Below are 8,147 nucleotides of genomic sequence, written 5' to 3'. Positions count from 1 at the left end.
AGGCTGCTCTCCATCACAGCCCATGGGGATTGGGAAGGAGCTCAGTGGAGTTCAGGGCTCCACTCTGCAGGATAATGGGAACATCCCAGCCAGCAGGGCTTGGTTTGGGATTTTGACCACCCAAAGGAAACCCCAGGCTCCTGATCTGTTCTCCCCCCTGCTTGTCATTTGGCTCCGCTTCAGCTCCAGGCTGTAAAAAGCAGTGGAAAAATGACAAGAAGGAGCCTGGATGCTCATCCACTGTGTCAGCTGACCCCAGAGTGGCAGGGCCCTGTGGACCCTTTATTTTTATCCTGGGCTGGGATTGCTCCTCAGTTTTGCAAGAGCTGGAGGCTGGGGACTCTGTGACTTCCAGGGCAGGATGCGAGCCCAGAGTGCAGAGCACACCCTCTGCCAGGGGCCAGAATCCACAGCCTGATTCTCCTGCAGGCCCAGGAGTGTGTGTGTGCTGCTTCACCAGACAGTCCTGGAGAGCCTGGAGGGGATGACACTGGCAGGTCTTGTGCTCCAGCCCTGTTTCCAGCAGGAAAGCAGAGTAAGGTACAGTGGTTTCAGCTTCTGGGCCTTTGGCAGGGATCTAAATCTCAACCACTGCTGCTTTCCTTAGGGAAAACTCCCTCTGGGATCTGCTGTGGCACCAGGAGATGCTGTAGGGTGCAAGTGGGGCAGGTGGTTTATCCTTCTGCTGATTTATTTATTTATTCACCTGCTGGAGGAAGCAGCACCTAAACCCACTGGTATCTCTGGGAGGGAACCTGGTTTAGATCCAGACTTGGACAATGCCAGGTTTGTCCTTTTCCCAGTGTTCTGCCTCCTCCTCCTCCTCCTCCTCTTGGTTGCAGCTGTATCCACACGATGGCACCAACCCCCAGGCACTGTCCTTCAGGCTGGGCTGGGAGGGGGAGCTGGGGATGACCCAGTGAGGGGGGAAAAGTTTCCTGGACAGCAAACCAGGAGGGCTGGGAAAGCAGAGACGAAGCAGCAGCGTGTTCCCTGGCCAAGGTGATGCAGGAACATCACAGAATGGCTGGGGGTGGCTTGGAAGGGACCTCAAATCCCATCTCATTCCACCCCTGCCATGGGCAGGGACACCTTCCACCATCCCAGGGTGCTCCAAGCCCTGTCCAAGCTGAACCTGAACATGAACTTCACAGCTCAGAAACCACCCCCTGGCTGGATTTGAGTAGCCAAATCTCTTAACAAACAGTTCTGAGGTTATCTAAATCACCAAATTCTTTCCTCACACCAGCTGAGCTCTGAAACCTCCCTGGAAGGAGGAGGGCAGAGCCCTGAGAACCACTGCTGGAGAAGTTCTGTAAGAGATTTCAGGACCAGAACAAACAATGTCAGGGCTGAACTTTTTGGTGGTCTCAGAGAAATCCACAGAAACAAAGGGGTCCAGGATAAGGAGAAGCACAGGTGATGCTTTGCACTCTGTCCTGGACAGTTTGGGTTGCTCTGTTCTGGGGCATGAAGGAGTGCAGGTCTGGAAGCCAGCTGCATCTCCTGCTCTTTTTCCCTTGTTTTTTCTCCAAAGCAAAGCAAGCACATGTCTTTCAGACAGTGGGGTTTGGTTTTGCACTTTCCAGCCCCTGGCACCTCAAACAGGGCCCTGATCCTGTGGGAACACAGGTGGCAGAGCCATTAAAACCAGGAAGTGGGACCAAGAGACAACTGTGGGGTTTTACCTCTCTGCCACCTTTATTTCTCTAGCACTGGTAAGTTGAGGCATGGGGCAGGATCCTGGCCAAAATTCCCCAAAATCTTGGGACCTGGGGCAAGAAGGAGCTGGTTTTGGGGAATGAAATATGCCTCTTGTTAAAGAGATTGTAGAGTAGGGGAGGAATCATCTTGGTGGCACTAAATGAAAATTTATAACGAGAAGGAGGAGGAGTTTTGTTTAGAAGTGAAATCATCAGCTCCCAGCCTGACCTTTGGCTCTGCCCAGCCCCAGCACTGATGAAGGGGAAAGGGTCCGGCTGTTCAAACATGTCACAGTGTGAGGTCACAGAGCTGTGCCAGAGCTGGCTGGACGTGCCCATCCCACCCCTGACAGGGCTGGGCTGTGTCCTGCACCCACCCCTCACCTCTGAGCTGCTGCCTTCGTGCTCTGCTCATCCCAGACCCCTGTGGAGCGTGTGGAGTGAAAGCCCCATGGGTCTGATGGACATTTTAAGGAATGTTGGGGAGTCTGGCCAGGGAAGCTGTGGTTGCACCATCCCTGGAAGTGTCCCAGGCCAGGTTGGATGGGGCTTGGAGCAACCATGGAAGGTGGGTGGAACTCAATGAGCTTTGATGTCCCTTCCCACCTAAACTGTGCTGTGATTCTGTGAATTTCTGGCAGGAAAGAGCAGCTTCCAACAACACAAAATCCCTTCTCACCAGCACGGTACTCCTGCAGTGTTTGCCACAAAGATGTTGATTTTTTATTTAATTCTATTTTAGAGCAGTGCTAACAAACACGGGCTTAGCAAGGCACTGCTGAAGTCCTGGTGCAGAGCAGCAGAGTTGAGCAGGGATGAAATGCTCACCTGACATGTGGATCCATGGGATCTCAGGGCCTCTAGGAGCCATCCATCTCCACCCTGAGCTCTGCAGGTAAAGAGCAGGCCTTTGCCTTCCCTCCTGTCTGTACTTCATCCTAATCGTCTTCTTCCTCTGCACCTCTCTCTTCCTTCCCACTCCTGCTTCCTTTTCTTTTTGTTGTGGTGTGACTCCAGGAGGGACAAACCTCGCCTCAGCCCTTTTGTGAGAAGGTTGGGGCTCAAGATTTGGTGGATATTAATTCCTCTGCTGGCATTTACCTGGTCCAAGTTGCCCAGGCAGCTCTGTCTCCTCAGACCAGGATGTTCTGTGGTGGCAACTGGCAAATGAAGTACAAGCCCCTCAGGCCATGGCAGGAGGAGCCCATGGACCACCAGCTGCTCCAGTGTCCCCAGAGGTGCTGGTGGCACGCAGGATGCTTGGGTGTCACTGCTGGTGATGAGGCTGCCTGCAGGGACAGTGACCAGGCAGGAACTCACGGGAACATGCTCATGCTCCAGACAGCTCCTCTGACTCCCTGCACCCCAGGGCAAAAAAAGAGAAAGGAGAAATAAAACCCAGCTGACAGAATCCCACATGAGGGGCTTGGGATGCCACCAGGAGCCAGGAGACCACTTTGGGTGGATCCAAAGGGTGGCCAAGGTTGGCTCGGGTGTGGCTGACCCTGGGTGTGGCTGACCCTGTCCCCATGTCCAGCCCCATGGGGGGACTCTGCCAGCTTTGGCACTGCTGCGGTGTCCCAGGAATGCCTCTGTGGCTGCCCCTGGATCCCTGGAAGTGCCCACGGCCAGGCTGGATGTGGCTTGGAGCAGCCTGGGACAGTGGAAGGTGTCCCTGCCCATGGCATTGGTGGCACCGAATGACCTCTAAGATCCCTTCCAACCCAAACCATTCCACGATTTCTTCTGTGGCCAGGGAGGTTCCTGCCCAGCATTTTGGGTCCCTCACCCTGCCAGGGCTGCCCTGCCTGATGCTGGGATGGACATGTCCCACCATGAGCTGCTGTGCCATGCCAGCTGGTCCCTGGCCCAGCTCCCGCTGAGCTCCCACCCAATCACTAATTTGGGAAAGCAAGCCACGGTCTGGCAGGGCCCCTCTCTAGCGAGGGCTTCTGCCGTGAGGGATGTTAGGAAATTCCATTATGGCTCTCCCGGCCATGTGGGAAGCAGGAATGGGGTGGTTTTTTTTCCAGCTAAGTGCCCGGACAGCTCCAAAGACGTGATGAACTGCAAACGACCCGCGGAGCCCATTGTCTGCAGGAGCTGGTGACAAAGCCACAGCGAGCAGGCAAGGGATGTCACACCCGGCTGGAAAACAATGATGCTGGAAGTGGTGGCGTGAGGCCGGCAATGGGGACAGTCCCCTTCGGGAATGGGGACAATTCCCTTCGGGAATGGGGTCAGTTCCCTTCCAGAGCAGGAAGAAGGCACCGGTGACAGTGAGGGGAACCCCAGAGTGAGTTTTTGCATGGAGCAATTCCACAGGCCTCAACTGGAAGCACATGCTGCAGCCGTATCCATCACCCAGGCCAGAGCAGGGATGAGGGAGGAGAAGCCTTTTGTAAGTGTTGGCCGGGGGAAATATGACTTATCTTGGAGAAATGAATCGTGTTTCAGCCAATGCTTCCTGCAGAAATATTTTTCTCACAGCCTTTGTTCGGGGTTCTTGGCAGATCTGGAGTTTGCTGGCGTTAGCAAAAGCCATCCCTGCCGCCCACTGCTCCTGGGGCTGCAGTAGGAAATAAGGAATAAAGGCAGAGGGGACGTGGAAGGAGAAATCCATCAGCACTGCTGCTCTGTGCTGCAGCAGGATGTGGAGCTTAGAGGGGAATTTCAAAGGAGATCCCCGGATAAAGCCCAGCGGAGGGAGCCCAGGGCTTGGCTGCTCTTGTGCAGGTACCTGAGCTGGGCATTCTGACACTTGGAATTCTGACACTTGGGCAAATCCCTGTCAGGTGCTGGGGCTTGCTGGAAATCAGCCCTCAGCTCCTCCTTTCTCTCCTGGAAACCAGCATTTTGGGAGGGGGGAAAGGGCAGTGTCTCCTGTTACCGTGTGTGGTTAACCCCAGAAAATGAAAAGAAAATGAGAGAAAAATCCGTGTTTTGACGTGCAAATCAATCCTGAGCTCCTCTTCTCCTTCTCCAAAGGCTTTGAGAGGGATCCTGTCTGCCTTCCCACCATTCCCAAACATTGCTCTGGGTCACAACTCGGGAGGGGAGGGAGGAAAAATGTCCATCTTGCTTCTGGAGAACTTCAAGGATTTTTCTTCCCAGTGGTAGGGAAGTTTTCCTGGGAAGGCAATTTCATTCCTGGGCCTGGTAGGCTCCCTGATCATTTTAAAACAGACCCCTGAGGGGGAATAAGGCCTTTAAAAGCTCCATTTGCTCCCAGTCATTTTACACAGTAACCCAAGCTGAAGTGAAGGGTCTTTATTTAAATATGAATTAAGCCCCAACCTTCCCCTTTACTGCGTTATTTTCCTTTGAGGTTTACTTTGATATTATTTCAAAGTCTTGGAGCTAACAAAATGCTGGCCCATATTTAAAATGACAGGAGAGTTCTGGAAAAAGATTTAGGAGGCAACTAAAGTCTTTCAGTGCAGGGCTCCGAAACAGGACAGGAAATCATAAAAGGGCTGAGTGCACTTTACCAAGCTCCAGACAAATCCTGAGACTACAAAGGCGAGGGGAATGGCACCGAGACCACAAAGAGCACCAAGGTGCAGCTGAAAAACCTGGAATTATTGCCTTAAAACACGGGCAGGATGCTGGCAACAATGGAATCATGGAACCATGGAATGGAAGGGTTGGCAGGGTGCTTGAAAATCACCCCATCCCACCCCCTGCCATGGGCAGGGAACATCTTCCACCATCCCAGGCTCCTCCAAGCCCCAAAGTGCAACCTGGCCTGGGACACTTGTAGGGATTCCAGCCACAGTTCCTCTGCCAGGGCCTCAGTCTGAGGTGTTTGCTTCCTTTTGTGGTTTAGGTGAGCAGCTTTTGCCCAGCTTTGGGGCTGCACATGGGAGGAAGGTTTAAAGATGAGACATAAATGTGTGATTTTCAATGTAAAGCAAAGAGGACATGTCTGAGTCACAAAGAAGGGGCTGTGTCCTGCTGGGACTGACCTCTCCTTTTGCTTCCCATCCTTCCCAGCCATCCATCTGCTGCTGGAGCAGCTTTTGTCTGCCTGAAGCATCACAGAATCCTGAAGGCTGGACAAGCCCTCTAAGAGCAGAGTTCATCCATTTCCCCAGCACTGCCAAGGCCACCAATAATTCCTGTCCCCAAGCAGCACATCCAAGTGGGTTTTAAATCCCCCCAGGGCTGGGGAGTTACTTTCACATCGCTCCTGATCTCAGTTTTTATCTTTCTGCCCCAGCCTGATTCAGGTCCCTTTGTCAGTGCACTTCCCAAGAGCAGGAAGCAGAGGATTTATCCTTGTCCTGAGCAGCTGCACGTGGGTCCTCCCTGCTCTCCCAGGTTTGTGTGGGATGCAGCTCCCCCAGCCAAGATCTCTGTGCTGAGGTGACACTGACCTCTCTTTGCTGTCACCCTGCAGGGGGGGGAGCTGCATTTGCCATCCCAGAAACGGTGCCTGGGTGGTCCCAGCACTTCCAAGTTTCCAAGGATCCCTGGGAAAAATCCTCAGGGCTCCCCCCTTTCCCCATCCCTCCCTGCTGTCAGCACTCCTTGGTTTTGTGTGGAAACGGGGTGGCCTTGGGGAGAGCAGACATCCCAAGGGGTGGGACTTGGGGGTTGGATTTGTTTGGGGTTTTGTTAATAGTTATTATTTTTTCATGTGGACTTTGGCTGAAAATGCAAAAACCTTTCTTTCCCCCCTTTTAGAAATGGAGGGGTCAGAGGTGCTAAGCTGAGCTGGGATTGAGTAAAAAATTATTTAAAAAAAAAATCCCAGATCAGTGAGTTTTACATCCTCACCTCAGTGCTTGGCTTCTTTCCAGTGAATATTTTGCTTTGTGGTTTGCTGGAATAGTTTGTACTGGTTTGTGGGGGTTTTTTTGGTAGCCTTTCATGTGCACAGAGACCAAGAAATCCAGGATCAATATTTAGCCAGGCTCCACGTGGGCGTGTGTGCTGCCACGGAGGAGAAATCCCATTGTTGGGACTCATCTGATCCTGCTGCTTTTAGGGATTTCTTGCTTTCATCCTTTTCTGCACAAGGCACCATGCCCCTGCCCATGGTGACATCCCTTAATCTCCCACAGGGTCTTGTGGCATCACAGGTGGGATTGGGAAGGACAATTTCAATCCCTTTGGGAATTAGGGTTTATAAATGCCATTGGAAAAGACTCCTGTGTATGGAAAAGAAAATTTAGATGCATCCATGTGCTGCCCACGAGGACACAGCTGCAGTTTGGGGTCTGGGTTTCCTGAGTGCCCAGCTCATGCCAGACAAACCCCAAGCACACAAAAAGCCTTCCCAGCAACTGATGGAATTGTCTGCCTCCCTTTCCATGGAGTCAGGTGTGTTTGCTGTTAAAAATCTGTTACCCAGAGAGTTCACAGCTCCCAAACTTTTTGGAGGATTTCATGGCCTTGGTTTTCTTCAGGAACTTCATGCACCCATCTGAAAGCCAAAGCAGGGCTCTCTCCTGACCATTTGAACAGATTCTCCCTTTTCTGCCTAAAACCAAAAGCTGTACCCTAATTCCAGGCTCCAAATCTACCTCTCCAAGGCCATACACCCACAGGAGCCTCAGCTGAGCCCCAGAACTCATGGAAGAGGTCCCAAAGGTGCTTGTGAGCATTGGTGTTTGTTTAGAGTTGCAGGAAGGGGTCAAAGGCTTTGATCTCCTGTGACAGATCCTTAAATCCATGGCACTGGAGCCTGGGGGAAGCAGCCCTGACCCTCTGCAGCAGCGAGGACAGCACATGGCACAGATCCTTGGGAAAATCCAGCCGTGTCCTCCTGCTCCTGAGCACCTCATGGCACAGCAGAGCAGCATCACAGGCTCCTCAGAAAAGCTGGATTTGGATTTTGGTACCTGTGCTTGAAAAAATGTCGCTTCTTGTGGTGAAATGACAACCTGGAGCAGGGTTAGAGATTCCCAAAATTGCAGTAACTGATGTGAAAGCACACATTCCTCGGGGCTGGGGGAAGTAATTTGTGCGCTGCATGCTCTGACAGCTGTTAAATTCACCTTCTTAAATGGTGCTTTTGGCTCTGCTGGTACCCAGAGCCCAGACTGAGATGTCATTTACTCCTCAGTAAGAGCTTCTAATGGACGTGATGGATTTTCCTCCACGCAACGGGGCTTGTTTTAAAATAAACACTTGACATTGGGGCAGGGAAGCTATCAGGGAATGAATGCATCTGATGCACACACAGACAGGGCCGTGACTTGGTGTCTTAAAATGTTTTCCCCCAAAGCTGGTTTGGATGGAATGACATGATTTATTTTTTAATGGCCCTAAACACCACAGCAGGGAGTTTTTGTTGGGTTTTTTTTGTTTAGTTTCTTTTTTTCTTTTTTTTTTTTTTTCTTCCCATAGTTGATGAGGAGAAAAGGTCATTTGGGATAATTTTGCCCCATGTTTCCAGATGCTGGTCTAGTGGAAGGTGTTGGGTTTTAAGGTCCA

The sequence above is a fragment of the Agelaius phoeniceus genome, chromosome 7 (assembly GCF_051311805.1).
Source record: "Agelaius phoeniceus isolate bAgePho1 chromosome 7, bAgePho1.hap1, whole genome shotgun sequence".
Classification (NCBI taxonomy): Eukaryota; Metazoa; Chordata; class Aves; order Passeriformes; family Icteridae; genus Agelaius; species Agelaius phoeniceus.
This window is presented reverse-complemented; position numbering follows the sequence as displayed.